Here is a 26256-nt window from a genome sequence, read left to right as displayed (position 1 = left end):
ATGGTACAAAAACAGCTTTTTCCCCTCTGAAATCAGATTTCTGAATGGACAAGGAACCACAGTCACTACCTCATGTTTTTTTTGCTTCTTTTACACTAATTTATTTATTTTAAAATAATAATTTAGAGCAATTTCTGCACCTATAATACTACCGCAAGACAATAAATTTTGTGACACGTTCATGACAATAAATTCTGATTCTGAGAAAGAGTCTGGAAACAAAGACTGGCATCCTCACTCTGCTTTGCATTCTGGCCTCCCTAAGCACCACTTGACAGAATGTTCACAGAGAAAAAAAGACAAGTGTTGAGATCAAGCTGAAAAGGTAGTAAACTGCAATTATCAGGAAATAGTTTCTGAATGATAGGTTTGCATTTATTGCAGCCAAGCCAAATTGGCAGGAAACGCAGTCAAGAAAAGCTGTGAATAATGAAACATGGCACTGGCAAGATAGAATAAACAGAAGGAATCTGAGTGACAGGCCAACATAACCACAGACAAGCCTCCATCTACTGCCCACTGCAAAAGACCAGCATAGTTGAGAAGACCCAGATGATGCAGCATTTCATTCCTCCTTTTAATCCAGGCACAAGTGATCAGAGAAAAGTATTTGCTGCCAACTGTATACATTCCAGTTGGAAGAACTGATAAAACTCATGATTTATAAAAAAGCTCATGGTCTGCATCATTTGGTGCAAATCTGCTCTACGGGTACTTTTCTACTTGATCGTCTTGGATATATTTATCAGGCTTTTTCATGTCTTCAACTTCTCTTGGCAATTCTGCACCATAAAAGCATAGGAACACATGAAATAGGAGCAGGAGTAAATATCTAGCCTATCAAGTCCGCCCTACCTATCAATAAGATCCCAACTGATCTGGCTGTGGTAAAAAAAAATGTTTGATGAGCTCAACCAATCTCGCAGCATATACAGAGGAAAGCAATTACAGGAAAGCATAAAGACTGAAGACTGGCCAAGGGAAGGGTGATGACCAACAAAAAATGCTAATTAGATATGATAAGAGGAGAGGTGAGAATTAATTTTGAGGGAAAAAGAAAAAGAGAGATGGGAAAAAGGCGATAAGAGGAGTGGGGGGTGGTAAAGGAAACAGATTTCTTTTTTGTCTTGTAAACAAACAACAAAATTTATTTAACATAAATAAAGAGGCACCCACTAGTCCAGCATCGCATCAAGATGAGAAAGAGAAGCAAAAGAGAGTCCCTTCAGAGGCATTGAGTGTCTGTGGATCTCATCACTTACTACCATGAATGACGATCTTGCTCAAGGCTAATGAGTTTATTGTTGTATTTAGGAAGTGGAGTTTGAGGGACCACGCATCTGTCCACATTGATGAGATGGAATTGGAGAGGGTTAGAACCTCAAGCTCCTGGGGTCCATATTTCAGAAGACCTCTCCTGGATGCAGCAGATCAATGCAAGTGTGAAATAGGTGCACTGTGCAAAGTATACTGATTTTGGTGAATAGAATTCTCAGAAGCACAGAATGCTGCGGAAGGTAACAAACATAGCCAGATCCCACACAAGTTCTGACCTCTCATCTACTGCAGACATCTATCTGAGATTTGCCTCGAGAAGGCAGTCAACAGAAGATCAGCACGTCTGGGCTCAAGAACGGTCCAGCAGTTATCAAGCTCCTGAATTTCCCGTTGTTAAACAAGGTTTACTCTGACAAGAGATAGTCTGCACTATTGCAAAGTCACCTTTTTCTTTTGTATTGTCGCCTTTTAATTCAAATTATGAATACTATTTTTGTTTTTTTGAAGAACCTATATAGCTGCAAGTAAGAATTTCATTGAATTTGCACACTCCACAGTGTATGTGACAATAATGCTATTCTTGTTATGCCATCATCATCTGTGCTTCTGCAACCTCCGTAACTGCATGGCTTCCTGTTTGTTCCAGCAGTAAACCAAGCTTGAGGCATCCAAGTTACCTTCCTTGGTCTCTGATCCTGAGTCCCAGACACAATTAACAAGCTGTCAGCCCCTGAGGCCCTTTGGGAGGCCTGCTTGCCAGGAGTCTGCAAACTGATGCGAGTCGTTTGGCCCCTTAGCCCTACATTGGTCCACTGATGTGGTCTCCAACCTTGTCAGGTCCTCTCTTATGCTTCTCCTGCTTGGCTGGTGGTGGTTGTAATCTGGAACGTACTGCCTGAGAAGGGAGTGAAAACCAGCATCTCACAAAATCTAAGAAGCATTTGGATGAGAATTTGACAGAGCACTGTAGTCAATTTACCAGGGGTTGTCCAATGGGATCAGTGCAAAAGGTAAAGGTTCCATTATTGTCATTAATACTACATTTAGAAGTTTTTTGGGTGAACTGAAATTCCATTTCTACCCAGAAGGGGCAATTTTCTGATTTGACCAGATGCAGTAATAAAAGTGAATTACATATATTAACTTCCCAATAGGATCATCTAAAATCTGGCAGTAATAATCCTCCATTTAGTGTGGTCTCTTGAAAATAACAAATAAATAGGACACTCATACGCAGCGATTATATGATGTAATGTCTTATTTAAGTTGAGAGAACTTTAGATATACAGTGGAACTCTGATTTAACATGAACCCTGACATAACGCAATCAGCCAGTGGACCCCATTTTCCCTCATTCCTGAACTGAAATTGTTTTCAGGTCAAAATGGAATGCACTATTAGAAGAAGAAAATGTTTTTCAGTGAAAAATAAACTTCACGCACTTGACACGACCAAGAATAAAAACCAAACCCAATTTGCATGAGACCTCAGCGAACCTGAATCAACATGTGGCTGGAAATCTCAGGAAGATAAGTTACGCACGTCACTTTGGAAAGTTGAGGAAGAGGCAGGACTAAAGGTCAAATGCATGAAGACAGCCAAAGATATCAGCCTCAATGACTGCCTGTCGATTTCCAGGCCTATTCTCAAAGCTCAAGCTGAGAAGTTTGACCAGCTGATCAATGGTTCAAAGCTAGCAATAGATGTCTAAGACATCTACGATGTCACAGTATCTCTCAAGTGTTAATGTTTGAAGAAATTCACTCAGCTTAAAGTGCCACTACCAGTGAATACCCGGCAGAACTAAAAACTTTCTTAGAAGAAAGTGACTACGTCAAATAACAAGTGTATATCTGTGACGAAACATGTCTCTGCTACAAGATGATCCCAGACTGCTGATGCCCGTCAACGTGAAGGGTTCAAACAGCGCAAAGATCGCATTAACAAGACTGGAACACACAAGTTAAAACCGCTCGTGATTGGCAAATTTCACTCTCCCCGCTGTTTCCACCATGTCAACATGAAGTCGTTACCATTCAAGTACATGCATAGAAGAAATGCTTGGATGACCTGTGTCATCTTTGAGGATTGGTTTGGCAAAACTTTTGTCCCTGTTCTCCGTGCTCATTTGCGTAAGCAAAAGCTGGAACCCAAAACTCTTGCTCGACAAATGTCCCGCCCACCCACCAGCTGCCAACCTATTAAGCCGTGACAGAAAACTCCAAGTTTTTTTTTTACCTCCCAAAGAACACTACATCTAAGACCCAGACCCTAGATCAGGGGATCATCTCCATGTTCAAGCAGGATTACAGGTGTGAATTAATTTGTAGACGAATCAACAACGCTGGAAGACTATCTGAAAAGCATGAACATTAAGGAAGTTTTCCACTTAGGTGGGAAGAGCTGGGTGGCCGTCAGCTCCGAGTGTGGAAAATGCTGGGAGAAGGGTCTGGGTCCAACCCTTTCATCACAACAATCCACCAAGGAAGAAGAAGACGACGAGCAAGAATTCAACAGCTTCACAGATAAAGAGGTGGGTGAGGCGCACAGGTTGTTTGAAATTTGCAAAGAGAATTTACACCAGTGGTACTCCTGCTGATAATGAATGCTCGACACCTGAGCATCTGACGAACTCTAAGATCGTCCGTAACATTACTACCGCACCGGTTCCAGAACCACGGGGGGATGACATTGTGAAGCCTCCACTCCAACCCCCAAAAGTCTGAAGCCATTGAGTATCTTGAGGCCAGCCTACATTGGCTGGAGACCCAGGATGTGGACCATGTAAAGATCCTCCAGCTCAGAAGTATTTTGGATTTCACTCGTCGCCGCCAGCGACCTGCTGCGTTCAGGCAACGAACACGTGATTGCTTCTTTAAGAAATAAAAAGATGATTGCAAATATAGGTATTGTTCATGTATTCTTTGTTTTTTCAAAAATGCTGTTTTTTCTGATTCCTATTTAACGTCACCCCGCTTTCTTCGTGATCTGATGTTTTAAGACCCGAACCATCGCGTTAAAACAATTTATAGAAGTTGTGGGGCCCACTCTTAGAATTTATTTATAATTGGAAGAATGAATAATGACTGTGTGTTTTGGTGATTCTTTGCCTTTTCTCTGGGCTTTACCAGCAATTCCACATTATGGATTTTTTTATTATTCAGCATAAGGTAACCTTGATTAGAGGGAGGGTTTTGATTAGATTACTTTTAGTTTGGAGTTTTTAGTTGTTTTTTTTCTTTTTTCCTCCTTTATTATTTTACCAAATGTTTCAACAGATAGGTTTGGCATGGCTGCATACATCATTTCTATCAGTAATTTGAGGTATTACAAGTAATTAGTGATGTAGATTTATATACGTTTTAATTAATTTTTTTCATGTGTTTACTTGTAATACAATTACTATATAATTGTCAATTTTTTATTTATGCTTATATGTTAGACTCAATAAAAATATTTAAAAGATTGAATATAACATACATGAAATTCTTTTGTCCACCATAAGGCAGACAGAGAGTCGCCACGTTGTTCTGCGCCCCTCACAGAAACCTACAGCACCTGGTGTTATCATCCGGTCTCCCCTCCAAGTACTGACCAGTCCTGAGCCTGCTTAGCTTCTGAGATTGGACCACCTAGGAACTCCAGGTGCCAAAGAGCCTCCAGTGGAGATAGGTATTTGACAGTCATCACCAATTTGTGAGTTAAAGGGTCTGTTTCTGAATGGTATGATTCTGTAGTTCTGTGGTCTCTTCAGGATTGAAACTCATGATATCCACTGAATGTTTGCTGGAAATGATAAAGTGCTGATTTAGACCAGGACAATAAGATGTACGTTAAAACATTTGGTATTGGGAATTCAAGCAACTGGCATCTTCAACCAACCACTCAAAAAAATTGTAAAAGTAAATGTACTCTGAAGTAATACATAGAAGCTGGGAACAACTATTCAGCCAGTGGAAAGTCTTGGTTGGGCTTTGCTCGAGGCATTTGTTTGAAAAGTTGTGAGAGACAACATGGCGTCACCTAGGATGAAGAGCCAGTTGATGCCACTCGCAATTAGGGTAATTCTCTTAAAGTGTATCTGCTTTGTAAGAGTCACCCCAGTCAGAAGCTTCATCTGTAATTTTTTTTTGGGGGGGGGGAGGTTAATTATCTATAATGTTATTGTCTATCTTTCAAGTGGCTTTGTGGAGGGGGAGAAACCTGCAGATGCAGCGATGGTTAAATGGCTTCAAAGAATGTGACTGAAAATAAGGTAAAATATTTTAAGTTTATATATGCTTGCAAGGGAAGTTTCTTCAGTGTAAATGAAGTAGAGTATTTTTGTCGTAAACTCTATTTTTAATGCAGGAGGATTAGTTAGACATTGCAAGAGTAAGTCACAAATAACCAGAAGATACACTTATCCGGTACCTATCAATCCCCATAAGTGCCACATTCCAGGGGTTTTACAGATATGAAATTGATCTGTGCACATTTATTTACATGAAAGATCTGTACTTATTGGTGAAAGTACTGCAGCCCTGAAATAAACTGTAAGGACTGTAATAATGTCTTGCACTTTATGTCAATGAAATCTTTGGGTAATAAGATTAATGTTCCCTCAAGTTTAGAATTCTACATCTTAGAGTCAATGTTACAAATGTCAAGTCCAATCTGTTAAAATGTCAAATTTAAATTACATTCCAAAATAGCAATTGAAACCTATCCTGTGTAGCTCCAATTCAGAAAACTCAATTCGTTAGCTTCGTTTACTTGGTAAAATCTTGATTTCAGTTAGCATCTGCTGTCTTTCAGATATAGAGGTAACCCTAATGAATTGTGAAACACATGTGTGACAACATTAAATCCAGCCAGATAGCTCTCAGAACAAATTCCAATGCATCACAACATTTATCCAATATCTCAAACACCTCCATCATAATCTCTAATATGTCCTCTCCCATGAGTTGAACAGTGTTAACATCAAAGTAATGTTCATTTGGAAAGGAGAAGCTCTTTAAGCCACATTTCCACATTTCCTATTTGAACCTAGAATAGGCTATTTAGTCTGGAGAGCCCTTCTCATATCATAGTACAATCCCAACCCTTCCTTAATTTTCTCTGCAATTTATTCTCCCTACTTTTCTTCCCATCCTTTTACTGTGAATTAAGCTGTGCTTTATCAAATGTACATTAAGAATATAAGCAGGAGTTGCTCCTCCAGCCCATCAAGCCTGCTCCACCATTCAATGAGATCATGGCTGATCTGATGATAGGCTCATCTCCACCCAACTGCCTTTTCCCCAATTCCCCTACCATGTAAAAATCAATACAACCTTGTCTTAAATATATTTACTGAGGTCACTTCCACTGCTTCAATTGGCTGTGAATTCCACAGATGCATCACCCTCTGGGAAAAGCACCTCCTCCTCATCTCCGTCCGAAATCTACTCCCCTGGATCTTGAGACTAGCCCACCAACTTACCTCCCTCAATCTTATCTATGCCTTTCATTATTTTATATGCTTCTCTAATATCCCCTCTCATTCTTATAAATTCCACTGAGTACAGTAGTTTAGTATGCTGTCTTCACGAGTTTATATTTTGGCACGTATTTTCATGTTGCTTTAGTTATTTTGGACCCTAAGTTGAATGTAAGGTGGCTAAAAGAGAGGCTATTGTATTGGATGACCAGAGGCAGTAAGGTGTTGCTGGATAGTTCAAGATCAACTTTTCCTTTTCTCATTTAGTCTGTTCAAGTTTGTTTATTGTCACAAGTACCAAGATGCAGTGCTTGATGTTGCAATGCTGGCATCCACAGGTGAACATGATTACATTTTTGAATGGTCTATTTCTGTTCTTACATTCACCTTCCCAGGACCTCCATTAATCACTCAGCAACGTTTTCTGGTTCAGAAAGAAGTTGCTTTGTTATGGCTGTGAGTGTTCCATTGTATTGCGGGAATACAAGGATATAATTCTTGTCATAATCTAATTACACAAAGCATTACATCAGAAAAGATGAAAGTCCTTGTGCAAATTGAACAAGAGTAGTTCCCTTCAATAACAAGCATTGCATTTTGGATATTGTTGGGGGGGATGACCTATCAGGGACAAGCCATGCCGATCAGGTAAAAACACAATGCTGGAGGAACTCAGCTGGTCAAGCCTGAAACAGTCGTAATGTATTTTTACCTTTGCTCTATAAAGGACACTATTTGACCTGCTGAGTTTCTCCAGTGTTGTGTTTTTACTTCAACCACAGTGTCTACAGATTTTCACGTTTTACTTCACAGTGATCAGGTCTCTGGCATGGAGTCTGATCCTCTGGCTCAGGAGGAAAGGGAGTAGAATAGGTGAGCTGTAGTGATATGAGAATCCATAGTTAGGGGAACAGATAAGAGGTTCTGTGGAAGAGATCGAGTATCCCAGATTGTCTGTTACCTCCCTGGTGCCAGGGTCCGAGACATCTTAGATTGAGTTCACAGCATTCTCAGGAGGGAGGGTGAACAGTTAGATGTCAGGGACCAATGATGTGGGTAGGAAAGGTGAGGAGGTCCTGCAAGGAGAGCTCATGAAGTTAGACATGATAGAATGGGGGTGATGAAAGGGGGAGGAGTGACATTGTTCATCATAGAAAATATCCCAGCTGTGCTCAGGCAGGACATACCGGAGGGCTCGTCTTCTGAGGCTATATGGGTGGAGCTGAGGAATGGGAGAAGAATGATCACACTCATGGGGTTGCCAATAGTCAACAAGATTTGGAGGAACAAATCTGCAGAAAGATAGCACACATCTGCTGAAAACTTAAGGTAATGATAAAGGGAAACTTTAACTTTCCACATTTTGACTGGGATTCCCATACTGTGAAAAGCACTGAATTGCTTGGACTTTGTCTAATGTGTTTGGTAAAGTTTCTAAACAAATATATAAAGGTACCAACTAGAGAGAGTGCAATACTGGATCTCCTATTAGGGAACAAGTCAAGACAGATGATAGAACTATGTGTAGTGGAACATTATTGGTCCAGTGATCATAATGCTATTACTTTAAGTTAATTATGGAGAAGGATAGGTCTGGGCCTTGGTTGAGTTTCTAAATTGGAGAAAGGCCAATTTTGAGGAAATGAGAAAGATCGAGAATGCGTGGATTGGGATAAGTTGTTTTCGGGCAAGGATGTGTGAGCTAAGTGGAGGACCTTCAAAGGTGAAATTTTGAGAGTATAGAAGTGTGTATATTCCTGTCAGGATTAAACACAAAGTTAGCAAGCATGGGGAATCTTGGTTTTCAAGGGATATTGGGGATCTGGTTTGAAAGAAGAGAGGTATATTGCAGGTATAGGCAACATGGAGCCAGAAGTGATGGGGAAGATCTTAAAATTTTTTTTCTTCAATATTCACTCAGGAAACAGACACAGAGTCGTGGGAAGTAAGGAAAACAAGCAGTGAGGTCAATGAACTTGTACAGATTAAAAAGGAGGAAGTGCTTGCTGACTTAAAGCAAATAAAGGTGAATAAAACCCATGACCTGAGAAGCTATTCCCTCGGATCTTAAGGGAGGCTCGTGTAGAAATTGCTGGGGTACTGGCAGAAAAATTTAAAATGTCCTTAGCTACAGGTGTGGTCCCGAAGGTTTGCAGGGTAGCTCATGTTGTTCTGTTATTTTAAATAAGGCTCCAAGAGTTACCCTGGAAATTATAAGCTGGTGAGCCTGACGTCAGTAGAAGGTGTTCCAAGAGATCTGATATTCAATTATTTGGATAGTCAGAAACTGATTATGGATAGTAAACATGGCTTTGTGTGTGGTAGGTCATGCTTAAACAATTTTATTGAGTTTTTTGAGGAGATTATCAGGAAAGTTAACAAAAAAAGGCTGTGTATACTGTCACATTCCCACATGGGAAGTTAGTCAGAAAGGTTCAAGCTCTAGGTATTCATGGTGAAGTAGTGAACTGAATTAGACAAGAGCTGAATGGGAGAACACAGAGAGTAGTGGTAGATGATTGCTTCTCAGACTGGAGGCCTGTGACTAGTGGTGGGCCTCAAGGATCAGCGTTGTTTGTCATCTGGACGAAAATGTGGTCAATTGGATCAGCAATACTAAGATTGGAAGTGTGTGGACAGTGAAGAAGGTTTTCAAAGCCGAGGTGTTGCATTTTGGAAGGACAAACCAACAAAGGACATACACTGTGAATGGTAGGGCATTGAGGAGCATGGTAGAACAGAAGATTATGGGAATGCAGATATATAATTTCCTTAAAGTAGCATCACAGGTGGATAGGTTTGGAAAGTGAGCCTTTGGCTAATTGGGCTTTGTAAATCAAAGTATTGAGTATAGGAGTTGGGATATTATGGTAAAGTTGTACACGACATTGGTGAGGCCAGATTTGGAGTATTGTGTGCAGTTTTGGTCACCTAACTACAGAAACAATATCAATAAGATAGAAAGAATGTAAAGATTTACTAGGATGTTGCCCAGACTTTCTTCACTGGGGCTGTGGTGTGCTGTTAGACACACACACACACACGGTAAAGATTGTACAACAGGCTTTAATCCACAAAGACTTCCACAGAGCCAGGCCGGCTGTGGCTGCAGCAACTCTGTGAGGGGCCTCGGGAGGCCAGTGCAGGCTTATATCCCGGAGGGTGACTAACACTCGACTGGGTGGGGCTTGATCCATTCAGTCCAACTGATTGACAGCCGGCCAGGTGTTGTCCTGTCCCATTACACTCCTACAGGTACAGAGATTTCCCCCTGCAGTAGGCCGGTGGTGTACCACCACTGGGGTTAGGTGAGAAACAAACCAGAAGACATGGGTGAGGAAAGAAGAGTTTAGAGGGGAAACTTCTTCACAGAGAGAGCGATGGGAGTGTGGAACGAGCTGCCAGCTGAAGTGGTGAATGTAGGCTCAATTTGAACATTTAAGAAGAATTTGGACAGGTACATTTATGGGAGAGGTATGGAGGGCTATGGACTGGGTGAAAGTCAGTGGGACTAGGCCAAAAATTATGGTTCAGCATAGACTAGAAGGGCTGAAGGGGTCTGTCTCTGTGCTCAATGGTTCTATATGGAACCATTTATTTATATGCAGGCCATTTATGGCAAGAATGATGGTTGTGGGTGACATGGAAACACTGTATTCAATTATCTCAATGAATAAGATTGTTGGAGATGTGATCATATGATCTGTTTTAAATGGCCAGAAAGAGCAACCAAACAGCCGATTGGTGGAGATGTGATCAAGTTCAAGTGGAGCATCACCATAAAAGTGAGGAACTGTGGAGTGGAGCAATCATTACGGGAGAAGTTGAAGGCAGGGTGGTAAGTCTTTGGCTCAACAGGCTCGCTGAGAACAAGCAAGAGGTGTGGGTGAGTATTTATTGTTCAATCCTTATTAGTATTAATAGATTGAGAATTCTGCTTATACTGTCAGATATGGGGTCTATGGGAGACTCTGAATCTATGCCCACATTTGTGCCAGGAGGTGAACGTGTTAAGGAATTGGAGCTACTCAAGAGGGGTAATTCACTAACTTGTCCAACTGTAAATTACGTATATTAATCGCCCAATACTAGATTCTAATGTCTGGAATTCCTTTTAGTTTATTGAAGATGGGCTTTTTATTTACATGTGTTTGATTTCCCTGCCATATGTAAATAGAAATAACCAAATCTACTGAACTAAAAAAGGATTTAGGACTCCAAATTGGTAAAACTTGAAAAAGATACAGCAATTTAGACCAAATGTTCATTTTAATCGAATTAATATGGCCCATCACTGTGCCAGCGATCGTCTCAATAATAGTTGTTTAATCTTAGTGAGCAAAACCAAAAAATTCTCTTTCACTAAATTTTTATAACTTTTCATAAATGTAATTCCTAAATATTGTAATTGGTCTTTCACTAATTTAAATGGAAAATTAGAATAGCTTACCAAATATCTATGTTGGCAATTTTAGGATTTTTTTTTAAACCATTTTCCTTTTCTAAATTGACACATACACTGTTAATGAGAAACAAGTTGAAAATATGGGTTCAATTTAGAAAATTCTTTCATTTTAACAGTTTTTCTCTGGCGAGTCCCATTATAAACAATCATTTTCAGCCATCTCTGCTGGATGTAGGATTCAAGGACTGATATAGACAAGGTATCCAAAGTTATAAGGATCTATTTACTTGATATAACTGTGCCTCTTTTGAACAATTATCAGCCAATATTTTTTGGATATCTTCTTTGTGATTTTCCAAACTTAAACTCCATTATCGACATTACCAGTGTGTCGATGTTGACAGTATCAGCATTGACTACAGTTTGTAATTATCCAGTTTCCTGCAAAGTTCCATGTTCTTTTCATCTCCCTCCCTCCCTCTCCAACCCCAACATTTAACACTTAATTAACCATAGTTACATGCAACATTCAAGACTCTCACAACAAAAGGTTTAAGACATATAAGTCACGACATGGGACTCGTGCTCAGGCTGTTTTCTTCCCTTGACTTTTGCTGGTTGGGATGGGATGGAACATCATCAGCCAAATTTAATCGTTCGAACAGACATTTTTAAAGATATTTACAAGTTAGATATTCTGTTCAGTCCAAGCTTTCTGATTTTCCTCGAATCTCAAATACTAATATTCTTGGATTCATTTTCATAACTTAGGTTTTTTTATAACAGTGGACTAATAACATATATTTATGATTTATTGGATTTACGATCAGCTTCAATGGTTGGGATTAAGAAAGTGGAACTGCAGCTAGATGACCTGTGGCTCATTAGGGAGAATGAACAGGTATTAGATTAGAGACATATGGAGTATGGAGAGAACTTCTTTGTGGCCATTCCCCTCAGTAACCAGTTTATTGGGGAAGATGGCCTGACAGAGGACGACCTTCGGGATTGCATCTCTGTCAATGAGCATGGGTCTGGAGTAGAGAAGGCAAAGTGGTATGCAAGAGTGATAGAAGATTCCATTTTGAGAAGGGATTCTGTGAGCCCAGATGGTGTGTTGCCCCACCCACTGCTGCCAGGGTACATGATGTCTTAAATCAGGTGCAGAACATCAGGGCCAGAAGTCTTGGGTACATGTTGGTATCAATGACATACATAAGATGAGCCAGGAGGTCCTGAAGAGGGAATACAGGAAATTTAGGTGGAAGCTGAGAAGCAGGACCCCAAGGGTGGTAATCTCAGGATGACTGCCTGTGCCACATACGAGTGAGGGCAAAAATAGTGCCATCAGGCAGCTTAATGTGTGGCTGAGAAATGGGTCCAGGGAGCAGCGATTCAGATTCTTGGATCTCTTTTGGGGAATGCACAACCGATACAAAAGTATGGGTTACACCTGAACCCAAAAGGATCTTGGAGGGCAGGTTTAATTTACCTGTTAGGGAGGGTTTCAACTAATTTGACAGGGGGTTGGGAACCAGAGTGGGCTGAAGAAGGAGGAAACAGCAGTAAAGCAAGGATCATATGCCATGAGGATGACAGGCAGGTGACGAGACAAAATAATAGACAGAGCAACCTGACTGTCCAATTTACTTTCATGTTAAAATTTTAAAAACTGGTCTGAAGATATAATGTATTTAAATGGGTTTGTAGCTAAAGGAGGGATGTAATTTAGAGCTGAAAGTGTGTACAAGGATGGGCAGGTAGGTAGAGGAGGTAGTGTGGCTCTAATGGTAAGCAAAAATACTAACTCATTGGAAAGAAGGGTGTAGAAGTATGACCCTGAACAATGTAACACAGTCAAGGATGTAATCTGAGCGAAATGATGATGGTTTGATGTTTGTTACTGGACAATCCCAGCCGAGCCTGAAGATCGATGTAATTTGAGCAATCCGAGAATGGTTTGACATTTGCATCTGCCCAGCTGGAGTTTCCCTGTTCAGGTGATGTGCAAGAACAATGCCTGAGGAAAGGGGAACCTAATTACGCAATTAGTTCACAATAATGAGGCAATTTACAGATGAATAATGTGTAGCTGCTTTAATGCTGATAGGGTGATTCTTGTCACGTGGGAGAAGACTGATTATTGGATCACGTCAGATTGGGGAGGGGTATACAATCCGATGTAATTGTATGTTCAGGGAGCTCCTGGATCCAGTAGGGGAGTGATGGACCTCCCACAGGCCTGTGTAACAAATAAAGGCTAAAGAAAAGGCTGGGTCAGTCCTTCGTTCCTCGGGAGAGTAAACTGAGTCAGATCTCACCCCAGAACCAGGACTGAAGGTCGACACCTATCCTCCAAAAATCAAGGTGCATAGGATCAGAACACATAGAATCCATATAGGTTGAGTTAAGGAATGGTAAAGGTAAAAGAACACTAATGGCAGTTATTTATATACAGGCCCCCAAACAGCAAGCAGGATGTGGATTACAAAATACAACTGGAAATAGATAAGGCTGGTCAGAAGGACACTGTTACGATAATATGGGGGATTTTAACATGAAAGTAGATTGGGAAAGTCAGGTCGGTCAGGGACCTCAGGTGAGAGAGTTTGTGGAATGCCTACGAGATGGCGTTTTGGAGCAGCTGGTTGATAAGCCCACCAGGGGATCAGCTGTTCTGGAGTGGGTGGTGTGTAATGAACCAGGGGTGATTGGAGATCTTAAGGTAAAGGAACCCTTAGGAGGCAGTGATCACAACATGATTGATTTCACTTTGAAAGTTGAAAAGGAGAGGCTGTGCCGGTATTTCAGTGGAGAAAATAAATTACAGTCACATGAGAGAGGAACTGGGCAAAGTCGATTGGAAAAGCACACTAATGGGGGGAAGACAGCAGTGGCTGGAATTCATGTGTGAAATGAGGAAAGTGCAGGACAGACACATACCAAAAAGAAAGAAAATTGTGAATGGAAATATGAGACAATTGTGGTTGACAAGGGAAACCAAAGTAAAAGCAAATGAGAGGGCAAGCAAGGAAGCAAAAATAAGTGGGAAGATTAAGGACTGGGAAACTTAAAAGAAACTTGGAGAAGACAACAAAGAAGGTGATTAGGAATGAAAAGATTAATTTTGAAAGGAGGTTAGCAAGTAATATCAAAGAGGATACTAAATGCTTTTTAAATACTGTATATAAAGAGTAAAAGGTGACCAAAGTAGAAATAGGACCAATAGAAAATGACTGGAGAAACTGTAATGGGATACAGATTGAATATTTTGGATCAGCCTTCACTGTGGAAGACATTAGTAGCAAACTGGACAATCATAGGTCTCTGGGATGAGAAGTGAGTGCAGTCAAGATCATGAGAGAGAAGATATTTCCAAAGCTAAATGGTCTCAGGGTAGATAAGTCACCCAGACCAGCTGGAACGCACCCTAGGATTCTGAAGGAAGTAACGATAGAGATTGTGGAGACATTGGTAATGATCTTCCAGGAATCAATGGATTCTAGCATTGTTCCGGTAGATTGGAGGGTTGTGAACGTCACTCTGCTGTTTAAGAAAGGAGTGAGGCAGCAGAAAAGAAATGATAGAAAATATCCCTTGAAATCCAGGGTTCCCTGTGCCTGTTAACTTTTCCTTTCATCCTTAACAGGAACATGCAAACTTTGCACTCAAGATTTCGCCCTTGAAGGCCATCCACTTCCCATAAAACAACATATCCCAGCACACCAGCTGATGACTCTCCAATGGTTTTCTTTAGATTCTGAAGGAGCCAGTTGCATTTTGTACATGGACGGCTATATGCAGGAATCCACAATTTATGGTTGATTTTCTTTTTATTTCATTTTAATCCATGACTGGAAATTTAACCAGGAAGGCAAATTAAATTGAAATTTGGGTTTACTCTGCGAGCTGTGCCTTTTGAAGCAAATGGTATATTTAAAAATTATTAACCTGCTGAACATTGAGAGAGAAGTCCCAAGAAAGCTTGAACATACTGGTCAGAAAATGGCCACAGGAAAAACCTGCAGGTCATTCCCGCAATACAAAGTGGTTATGTTCCTAGAAAACTTTCAGGTTGTCTGCACCACAAATTCTCCTTTTCCCATTGATTCCCATGTCAGAAGTGAAGATGCATTCCTTCAGGATGACAAAGTAACCAATGCTGTAACTAACAGCTGAGGCCAAAATTAGACTTGAGGCTTGTGCAAGGGAAACAATGCATTTTGTCTTTTTTTTTCCACTCAATAGCCACAATATGATTTAGATTTGTTATCACTACATTAATTGTATCGAGTGACAAAAAATAAGTCTACAAACTTTGTTCTTTCTTTCCTACTTTATGTTTACTTATTTATTTTACATTTTCCCACATAAATTCAAATTCAAGTGATTTGTAAATTCCACAAGGGTGAATTTCCATAATTTGAACAGCTGCAAGGGCTGCCCTTGTTCTGCATTGCATTAACAACCACTGCCCTACTGGATAACTAGAGACTTGCATTGGAGGCTCGAATAGCTCAGTGGTTAGAGCATTGAGTTTGTTCCTTGCTGGGGCCTATTTCTGTGAGGGGCACTGGACAAAGAGGAAAGAATTTCATGTATGTTACATTCTTAAAAATGTAGTATTACATGACAATAATGGAATCTTTACCTCTACTTTTGCTTGTTCCCCCAGTGGTAAATTTCAATGGCACAATGGAGAAAATAATTCCATCTGAATAAAAGAAAGTCTTGAAGACAAACAAATGTAACCACCTGAACTAGGGTCGTTTACACTGCATTTGCCTCAGAGCACCACCTTTAATTTCAAAAAGCACAAAAGAAACAGAAATGGTCTCACTCTAATTGTTAATGCTCTTTGTGTTAATTTAATCTCATGAAAGAGATTGAAGAGTATAAGATAGCACAAAGTCTCATTGCTCAGGAATTGAGGTTATTTTCGAAATTCTGTCAACGCTGGTTTAAAACAACGGTCTCTAAAGTGGTTGATATCAACTCCTGGGGGGGTTGATGGGACTATCCAAGATAAATGCCAAGGGGTTGAAAGTGGGTCAATAATGCAGGGGGGGTTGGGGGGGGCGGGGGGGGGCTCAATTGAATTTTTGTGGTGGATTCATGGAAAATAGTGCCTATGGCAGTGGTGGCCAACCTCTCAGGAGAGCGAACCTTGGTGGCCAACATATTGTATTTTCCTATGGCCTTTACCCCTAACGTCGAGGTACTCGAGATGGCAGAGGTCGACAGCATCGAGTCCACGCTGCTGAAGATCCAGCTGCGCTGGATGGGTCACGTCTCCAGAATGGAGGACCATCGCCTTCCCAAGATCGTATTATATGGCGAGCTCTCCACTGGCCACCGTGACAGAGGTGCACCAAAGAAAAGGTACAAGGACTGCCTAAAGAAATCTCTTGGTGCCTGCCACATTGACCACCGCCAGTGGGCTGATAACGCCTCAAACCGTGCATCTTGGCGCCTCACAGTTTGGCGTGCAGCAGCCTCCTTTGAAGAAGACCGCAGAGCCCACCTCACTGACAAAAGGCAAAGGAGGAAAAACCCAACACCCAACCCCAACCAACCAATTTTCCCTTGCAACCGCTGCAATCGTGTCTGCCTGTCCCGCATCGGACTGGTCAGCCACAAACGAGCCTGCAGCTGACGTGGACTTTTTACCCCCTCCATAAATCTTCGTCCGCGAAGCCAAGCCAAAGAAAAGAAATAAATTAAGAGTTAATGGGAGGACGGACTGAACATGAAATAAAGATGCGCGTGTTCTTTGTACCTTGGTAGCAACCCCCCCCCCCCCCACCATGTCCAGCACTGCCACACCCCTCCTAACCATCCACTTCATTACCACCCCCCATCCCATCCAGTGATGGGATTCCAGGATTCCATGCCTGTGGGTCAATGAGGAATCAAGTATTCCTGAAGGGGTTGATGGTCTAAAAAGTCTGGTTTAAAATGTCCTTTGAAGTCTATATATTAAATAGGAACACAGCTAAAGATCAATGTCCTGTCAGTACAGACGTCTCAGTTTTAAAATATTTTGGTGCTGATGTATATATTAATTTTCTATTCTCATGTTATCCAGATTGCTTGTATTTAATCCCCCACTCTCTAACTTTAGAGGGAGAGATACTTTCAGTGTCTCAGTCAAGAACCTGATCTCTATGGCTGAGGCTCCAAAATTGACCAAGATTTTCAATGGGTTTCACTCCTCTGCTCATAATCCAATCTCATTCAAATTCGCCATCCTTACCTTCCCATTTCTAGATCATGTTGATCTTATCAGCCATCTCAGGGCACACAACACTCACGTAAAAGCAAGAAATATCTTGGAGAAGGAGATGGTTCCTCTAGACCTTTTCCTTTCTCAGCAAAATATTTGGTGATCCTTTCCTTGCCTATCACTAAGATTTTCAATCGATTTCATTCCTCTGCACCTAATTGGACAATTAAAATGAGGACACGAGGCAACATATGCCTGACAGTTGAATTGAGTATAAACTCAATATGAGCAATCCTACCTGTTTGATTAAAATCATTATTTGCCATTAGATTTTGGTGACTTGAAGTGAAACAGTCAATGTTTGCATTGTGGTCTGGACATTAACTGACTCTCTCCAGACAGCGATGCTGAACTCAGCTCTCTCAAAATGTCATTAATAGGAATGCAACAAATGAGATCATGTGCTCTCCCCAATGAACGTTACACAGCAGGAACCAAATGTCAGTGGAATAATCAATTCACTGAGTTCTAAAATGTCTACTTTATGTATCTAATGACAGAAAGTTTTATTTAAAATTATGCAGGAAACTATTACGCTGCATCTTTTGTGCTTTAGCTTTTGTTGTAATATTTTTCTTTCCATTCACATAAACAAGAGGTGGGGAAGACGTGCAAGCAGAAGTTTAGTTTAATTTGGCATCGTGCTTGGGGCAGACATCATGGCTGAAGGAACTTTCCCTGTGCTGTTCACTGCAAGGTGTGCCTCGAAAAACAGATGATTATTATGTTCAACAGGAGATCACTCAAGCATGGAGGATACAAACACATAGTGACATCACTTACAAACCTGACAGCAGTTGGCCAGATGATGAAATCCATGAATTCCATGAGGCATTTGTTTCTGCCTTCATTTTGTGTACATGGATGCGAATGCAGTGTGCAGATAAGGCGACTGATCAAATCGCATTGATTGCCATGCATCAATTTGTGGGCCAATTAACAAAATGGAATGAGCCTTCAGTCCTGGCATGTTTTCTAAGGCACAACAGCTGAACAATTGTCATGGTCTAGTTGCCAATACAAGTCTCTGGGTAAATCAAATCAGATTTACTGTCATCTGATTACACAAGTACAACCCGACGAAACAACATTCTCCAGTCCTTGGTACAAAACAAGCAGACACACAACGAGACATAATACACATACGGACAAATAATATATTCTTAGATACAAATAAATAAATTGTTTCATAAATACGAGGGTCTCGAATGTTTCCTGTGAGCAGTTCCTTTGGTCGTTCAGTATTCTCACTGCCCGTGCATAGAAACTGGTGGCGCTGGCTCTGATTCTCCTGTATCTTTTTCCCGACAAGAGTAGCTGAAAGATACTGTGGACAAGGTGGGGATCCAATAATTTTGCATGCCCTCTTCAGATAATGATCCTACTAGATCACATCGATGGGGGGCAAGCGAGACCAGTGATCCTCTCAGCCACTCTTATGGTCCTGTGGATTGACCTCTGATCCATTTCTCTGCAGCAACCTGTACCACACTATAATGCAGCCGGCCAGCACACTCTCGATAAGCTCACATAGAAGCTTGACATGATGGTGGCCAGTAGCTTTCCCACTTTGGACTTCTCACTAAGTGCAGTTGCCGTGATGCCTTCCTTACAAGTGAGGAGATATTGTGTGTCTACGATAGGTCACTAGTTAAGTGAATTCCAAAGGACTTGGTGCTCTCTACTCTCTCCACTACAAGTTATTGATTTGAGGTGGAGGGTGTTGGTTCCTGCTCCTCCTGAAGTCCATGACCATCTCCTTTGACTTGTCTAAGTTGAGATTTACGTTGTTACTCTTGCACCATATCAGGAGATTTTTCACCTCTTCTCTGTGTGCAACTCATTGTTGATGTTGATGAGGCCGACGACTGTGGTGTCATCTACAAATGTGATGACACTGTTGGAGCTGGATCTGGCGGTGCAGTCATGAGTTAGTAGCATGAACGGGAGTGGGCCGAGCACACAGCCCTGAGGAACAGCAGTGCTCAGGTGACAAAGTTCGATGTTCTTCTACTGACCTTGACAGTCTGTAGTCATTCCGTTAGGGAGCCCAGAATTTAGTTACAGAGAGGGATGTTGAGTTCCAGCGAAGAGATCTTTTCCAACACCCTCTGCAGAATGATCATATTTAATGCCCAGCTGAAGTCGATGAATAGCAGCATGGCATATGAAGCGTCGTTCTCCAAGTGGGTCAGGATGGAACGAAGGGGCAAGACTACAGCATCAACTATAGCATTAATAGAAGTTACTGTTACATAGAGGTGTCGTGCCACATTTACATACACAGACGCACAGATGCACGAGCACGCCCCCACACATAAAGGCATCTGCATACACACATGCACATCATCTATAAATACACACACACACACACACACACACACACACACACACACACACACACACACACACACACACACACATACATACACACACACACACACACACACACACACACACACATACATACACACACACACACACACACACACACACACACACACACAGGTGAATTCATGTGAGCATGTACATAGAAACAATGCAGGTTAAAATAAGCAGTCAGGAATCCATCAGTTTTGTCCCTTCCATTTCAGCCACTGTGCATGAAAACCCCACCAAAGTGATCAGAATACTGGCACTTTACTGCACAAGTCCACACCACAAGCACAGTCAAGGGAATCAAATCATGAGTAGTACTGAACATACGCTAGTGATTTATGCTGCTTGTTTACAAGCTTACTCCTGCAAGGTTTTAGCTGAGGAATTCTTTTGCCTCATTTGCAAACAAAACATGGGGAAAAATTAATTTTTATGGGTGATCATTGACATTATGTAGTCCGTACTCCTGAGGCCTACCTTTCATTAGTTAGTCCGTATGTAGTCCATTATGTAGTCCGTATTCCTGAAACCTACCTTTCATTAGGTAGTCCGTATGTAGTCCATTATGTAGTCCGTATTCCTGAGGCCTACCTTTCATTAGGTAATCCGTATGTAGTCCATTATGTAGTCCGTATTCCTGAAGCCTACCTTTCATTAGGTAGTCCGTATGTAGTCCATTATGTAGTCCGTATTCCTGAGGCCTACCTTTCATTAGGTAGTCCGTATGTAGTCCATTATGTAGTCCGTATTCCTGAAGCCTACCTTTCATTAGGTAGTCCGTATGTAGTCCATTATGTAGTCCGTATTCCTGAAGCCTACCTTTCATTAGGTAGTCCGTATGTAGTCCATTATGTAGTCCGTATTCCTGAAGCCTACCTTTCATTAGGTAGTCCGTATGTAGTCCATTATGTAGTCCGTATTCCTGAAGCCTACCTTTCATTAGGTAGTCCGTATGTAGTCCATTATGTAGTCCGTATTCCTGAAGCCTACCTTTCATTAGGTAGTCCGTATGTAATCCATTATGTAATCCGTATTCCTGAAGCCTACCTTTCATTAGGTAGTCCGTATGTAGTCCATTATGTAGTCAATATTCCTGAAGCCTACCTTTCATTAGGTAGTCCGTATGTAGTCCATTATGTAGTCCGTATTCCTGAAGCCTACCTTCATTAGGTAGTCCGTATGTAGTCCATTATGTAGTCCGTATTCCTGAAGCCTACCTTTCATTAGGTAGTCCGTATTCCTGAAGCCTACCTTTCATTAGGTAGTCCGTATTCCTGAGGCCTACCTTTCATTAGGTAGTCCGTATGTAATCCATTATGTAGTCCGTATTCCTGAAGCCTACCTTTCATTAGGTAGTCTGTATGTAGTCCGTATTCCTGAAGCCTACCTTTCATTACGTAGTCCGTATGTAGTCCATTATGTAGTCCGTATTCCTGAGGCCTACCTTTCATTAGGTAGTCCATACGTAATCCATTATGTAGTCCGTATTCCTGAAGCCTACCTTTCATTAGGTAGTCCGTATGTAGTCCATTATGTAGTCCGTATTCCTGAAGCCTACCTTTCATTAGGTAGTCCGTATGTAATCCATTATGTAGTCCGTATTCCTGAAGCCTACCTTTCATTAGGTAGTCCGTATGTAGTCCGTATTCCTGAAGCCTACCTTTCATTAGGTAGTCCGTATGTAGTCCATTATGTAGTCCATATTCCTGAGGCCTACCTTTCATTACGTAGTCCGTATATAATCCATTATGTAGTCCGTATTCCTGAAGCCTACCTTTCATTAGGTAGTCCGTATGTAGTCCATTATGTAGTCCGTATTCCTGAAGCCTACCTTTCATTAGGTAGTCCGTATGTAGTCCATTATGTAGTCCGTATTCCTGAAGCCTACCTTTCATTAGGTAGTCCGTATGTAGTCCATTATGTAGTCCGTATTCCTGAAGCCTACCTTTCATTAGGTAGTCCGTATGTAGTCCATTATGTAGTCCGTATTCCTGAGGCCTACATTTCATTAGGTAGTCCGTATGTAGTCCATTATGTAGTCCGTATTCCTGAAGCCTACCTTTCATTAGGTAGTCCGTATGTAGTCCATTATGTAGTCCGTATTCCTGAGGCCTACCTTTCATTAGGTAGTCCGTATGTAGTCCATTATGTAGTCCGTATTCCTGAAGCCTACCTTTCATTAGGTAGTCCGTATGTAGTCCATTATGTAGTCCGTATTCCTGAGGCCTACCTTTCATTAGGTAGTCCGTATGTAGTCCATTATGTAGTCCGTATTCCTGAAGCCTACCTTTCATTAGGTAGTCCGTATGTAGTCCATTATGTAGTCCGTATTCCTGAAGCATACCTTTCATTATCTCCTTTCATGGAGATTTGTTCAGGCTTAGAAAATTAGAGGAGACTTACTTGAAATGCATGTGATCACAAGGGGTATGGAAAGGGTGGATATTGAAAAGGTATTACCTCTTGTCAGAGAATCAAGATGGGGAGGCCAATGTTTGAAAGTAAGAGAACATCCATTTAAGACAGAAATTATGTGTGCTTTTATCTTTCCGAGATTTGTGACTCCCTTTTTCAAAGAAAGTAAAACCTTTCAACATTTTGAAGTTAGTGGCTGCTAGAAATTTGATGAAAGCTACGAGTGAAAGGACACTGGGGTAGACTATTCAGATTTCAGATTCATTGCCAGAATACATACATGACATCACATAAAACCCTAAAATTCTTTTCCCTATGGGCAAAGCCATGTTGCAAAAAGTTAAGTTGTTTAGTAGGAAAGGTATTAACACATTGAAATTTGTTCAAAATTTTAAAATTGAAATAAGTTTTAAATTTAGACATACAGCTCAGTAACAGGTCCTTCCAGCCCACAAACCCATGCTGCCCTAACTACCTCAAATAACCTTCAGTTTGAAATGTTTAACCAGAAAATCTCGCTGAAAGCATTGGCGTGGAATGAAGCAAATTACTCTGAGATTGCCATTGCAGATGTGGCTGCAGCAGATCAACAGAAGACAGTCTTGACATTGAAGAGCAAACACTTACATGTTGCTTGCAGCCAATCCCAGGTTATTTTAGACATTCACATCTAGCTCACATTTCAGAGAGAGAATTTTCCAAATGGAATTAATCCATTTGCATGAGGAAAAGATACCAAGTGGGAGCCTGTGAAATACTATCACCTCTCAGAATAAATCACTTTTTAGTGATCAAATCTGAGAATAGTAATTCACAGAAAGAGGCCACTTGGCTCTAAGTCCATTGAAGAGCAAGAGCAATGCAGCAGAATCCAATCAGCATTCACTGTCCTGTCAGTAAAAGTCTCTGATGCGTAACATTCTTCCTTATGGCACCTTTGGACCCGTGTCCACTCTCTCTTCCACGGTGCCATGCAGAGAGTGCCGCTATTCTTTTCCTAATTCCTAGATGACAAGTTGTCAGAATCTTCTTTCATTTGAGCTTGGTCGTGTTGGGAACTGTACAAATTCTGTTGTAACTTCAACCTCTGGCTGTAAACATTATATCAGTTTATAATGTTTATTTGGCTAATTTCAGAAATTTTTGCACGGTATATAATTGGACACTGGCAGAAAATGCAGCACAGGTTGAGCATATAAGAAAAAAAGATGAATTCCAATTTCTTGGCTTTTGTCCCAAAGCCGATTCCTTCTCCACATCACAACCCATTCCATTTACTCCATGAGCTTCAACCTTGCCGATAAAACCTCCCTCCAGTGAGATAAATTGCCTGGCTTGTAGCTGCGTTCGTCCTTCATTCTCTATTTGAATTCTCCGGTCCTCTGGCACCAGTCATGTATGTCAGGAGGATGCAAGGATGATTAAAAATTGAATGAGTGTTGAGTATGTTAATAGGTTGCCTTTAATACAGTCACTTCTCACCTTTTCTTCCTGTTAGAATCATTGAAATAATTACCCCTGCTCCCCACGTCAAACTTAATCCATTGTTCGGAGATTAAACATTCCAAAACTTCACAATGAACTTACACACATTCTATGAAAACTAATAGAGGTGAAAGGGCTATTAAATCTGGTCACATCTGATCACTGATCAGGTGCTGGTCTGTGGGACTAGGAGGGTGGGGATTTGTTCCAGCATAGACTAGTAAGGCCAAACTGCCCTGTTCTGTGCTGTAAATGGTAAGATGGTTATTTCCTACCCCATTTCTGCCAGTGGAGCACTGTGACAAAATCCAGTTATAAAATGGTTGTTTATGGTCTCTGGCAGGCATTTTGCAGCATGGAATGTTGGAAGCTGAAGTGAACATTAATTTCACACTCTTTCATGCCAGAGATATTGCACACTGAGAACTCTATTTAATTTGCTTCTCTTTCTCCCTTAGTATAAGGGCAACTGGTTGACACTAAATGGTGATTCCTTGTCTGCCTTACAACAAGCAGAAGGCAATTTTGTTAATATTACATGACAAAGGAATCTTGAATCTTTTACTTGCTGTATAATATGAAAAGTGCAGAGAACAAAACAAAGGACTCTACATCACCTTTGTTGACCTCACCAAAGCCTTCGACATCGTGAGTAGGAAAGGGCTTTGGCAAATACTAGAGCGCCTCGGATGCCCCCCAAAGTTCCTCAACATGGTTATCCAACTGCATGAAAACCAGCAAGGTCGGGCCAGATACAGCAATGAGCTCTCCGAACCCTTCTCCATTAACAATGGCGTGAAGCAAGGCTGTGTTCTCGCACCAACCCTCTTTTCAATCTTCTTCAACATGATGCTGAAACAAGCCATGAAAGACCTCAACAATGAAGACACTGTTTACATCCGGTACCGCACGGATGGCAGTCTCTTCAATCTGAGGCGCCTCCAAGCTCACACCAAGACACGAGAGCAACTTGTTCGTGAACTACTCTTTGCAGACGATGCCGCTTTAGTTGCCCATTCAGAGCCAGCTCTCCAGTGCATGACATCCTGTTTTGCGGAAACTGCCAAAATGTTTGGCCTGGAAGTCAGCCTGAAGAAAACTGAGGTCCTCCATCAGCCAGCTCCCCACCATGACTACCAGCCCCCCCACATCTCCATTGGGCACACAAAACTCAAAACGGTCAACCAGTTTACCTATCTAGGCTGCACCATTTCATGGGATGCAAGGATCGACAACGAGATAGACAACAGACTCGCCAAGGCAAATAGCGCCTTTGGAAGACTACACAAAAGAGACTGGAAAAACAACCAACTGAAAAACCTCACAAAGATTAGCATATACAGAGCCGTTGTCATACCCACACTCCTGTTCCGCTCCGAATCATGAGTCCTCTACCGGCATCACCTAGGGCTCCTAGAACGCTTCCACCAGCATTGTCTCCGCTCCATACTCAACATTCATTGAAGCGACTTCATCACCAACATCGAAGTACTCGAGATGGCAGAGGCCGACAGCATTGAATCCACGCTGCTGAAGATCTAACTGCGCTGGGTAGGTCACGTCTCCAGAATGGAGGACCATCACCTTCCTAAGATCGTGTTCTATGGCGAGCTCTCCACTGCCCACCGAGACAGAGGTGCACCAAAGAAGAGGTACAAGGACTGCCTAAAGAAATCTCTTGGTGCCTGCCCCATTGACCACCGCCAGTGGGCTGATCTCGCCTCAAACCGTGCATCTTGGCGCCTCACAGTTCGGCAGGCAGCAACCTCCTTTGAAAAAGACCGCAGAGCCCACCTCACTGACAAAAGACAAAGGAGGAAAAACCCAACACCCAACCCCAACCAACCAATTTTCTCTTGCAACCGTCTGCCTGTCCCACATCGGACTTGTCAGCCACAAACGAGCCTGCAGCTGTCGTGGACATTTACCCCTCCATAAATCTTCGTCCGCGAAGCCAAGCCAAAGAGAGAGAATAATATGATGCAGAATTGTATTGACTTGTACTGTGTTGAAATGTATATTATGTACACTGTGGCTTTGCATTGTATTGGGTTATGGGGCTCTGTTGTAGGTTCTGTTATATTGCATTAGATTACGCTACTGTACAATGTTTAATAGCTACATTTCATCATGTAATGCTGCATGTTTAATATGAATTTGCATTTTGTGGTGATGTATTACACAGCATAATACATTGTATAATGTGCAGAGTAAAACATGAAAATCTGCAGACTCCGTGATTGAATTAAAATCTGGTCAAATAGTGAAATTTATATAGAAAAGATTAAGATGCATAACTAATGTTTTGGGCTTGAGGCCTTCATCAAGGGACAAGCAGAATTTAAGCAGACACCCAAACAAAATGGTGGGGAAGGGGGAGGAAAGGGGTAGGAACAGAGTCCCACAGGCTGGAGGTAATAGGCAGATAAGGGAGGAAGGGCCCACCAGCAAGTAGGGGGAGGGGGAAGGTTCTGTGAAAGAAGAGGGAAGGGGGTGGAGAACTGAAGGAAGAAGACAGAGTATTGAGTTAATTTTGTGAAAGCA

General features: G+C 41.5%; 1 protein-coding gene and 1 long non-coding RNA gene across 13 annotated transcripts in view; one reads left to right on the top strand and one right to left on the bottom strand.

The window, feature by feature from the left end:
- eda2r (ectodysplasin A2 receptor) overlaps nt 1-26256 on the bottom strand; it is a 678182-nt gene that overhangs the window by 194078 nt on the left and 457848 nt on the right. The window lies entirely within an intron of this gene.
- On the top strand, nt 4790-8761 carry LOC138741649 (uncharacterized). Its single transcript, XR_011343635.1, has 3 exons — nt 4790-4950; nt 5459-5533; nt 8664-8761. It is a non-coding gene; the product is annotated as an uncharacterized lncRNA (long non-coding RNA).

The sequence above is a fragment of the Narcine bancroftii genome, chromosome 8 (genome assembly GCF_036971445.1).
Source record: "Narcine bancroftii isolate sNarBan1 chromosome 8, sNarBan1.hap1, whole genome shotgun sequence".
Lineage (NCBI taxonomy): Eukaryota > Metazoa > Chordata > Chondrichthyes > Torpediniformes > Narcinidae > Narcine > Narcine bancroftii.
This window is presented reverse-complemented; position numbering and strand designations above follow the sequence as displayed.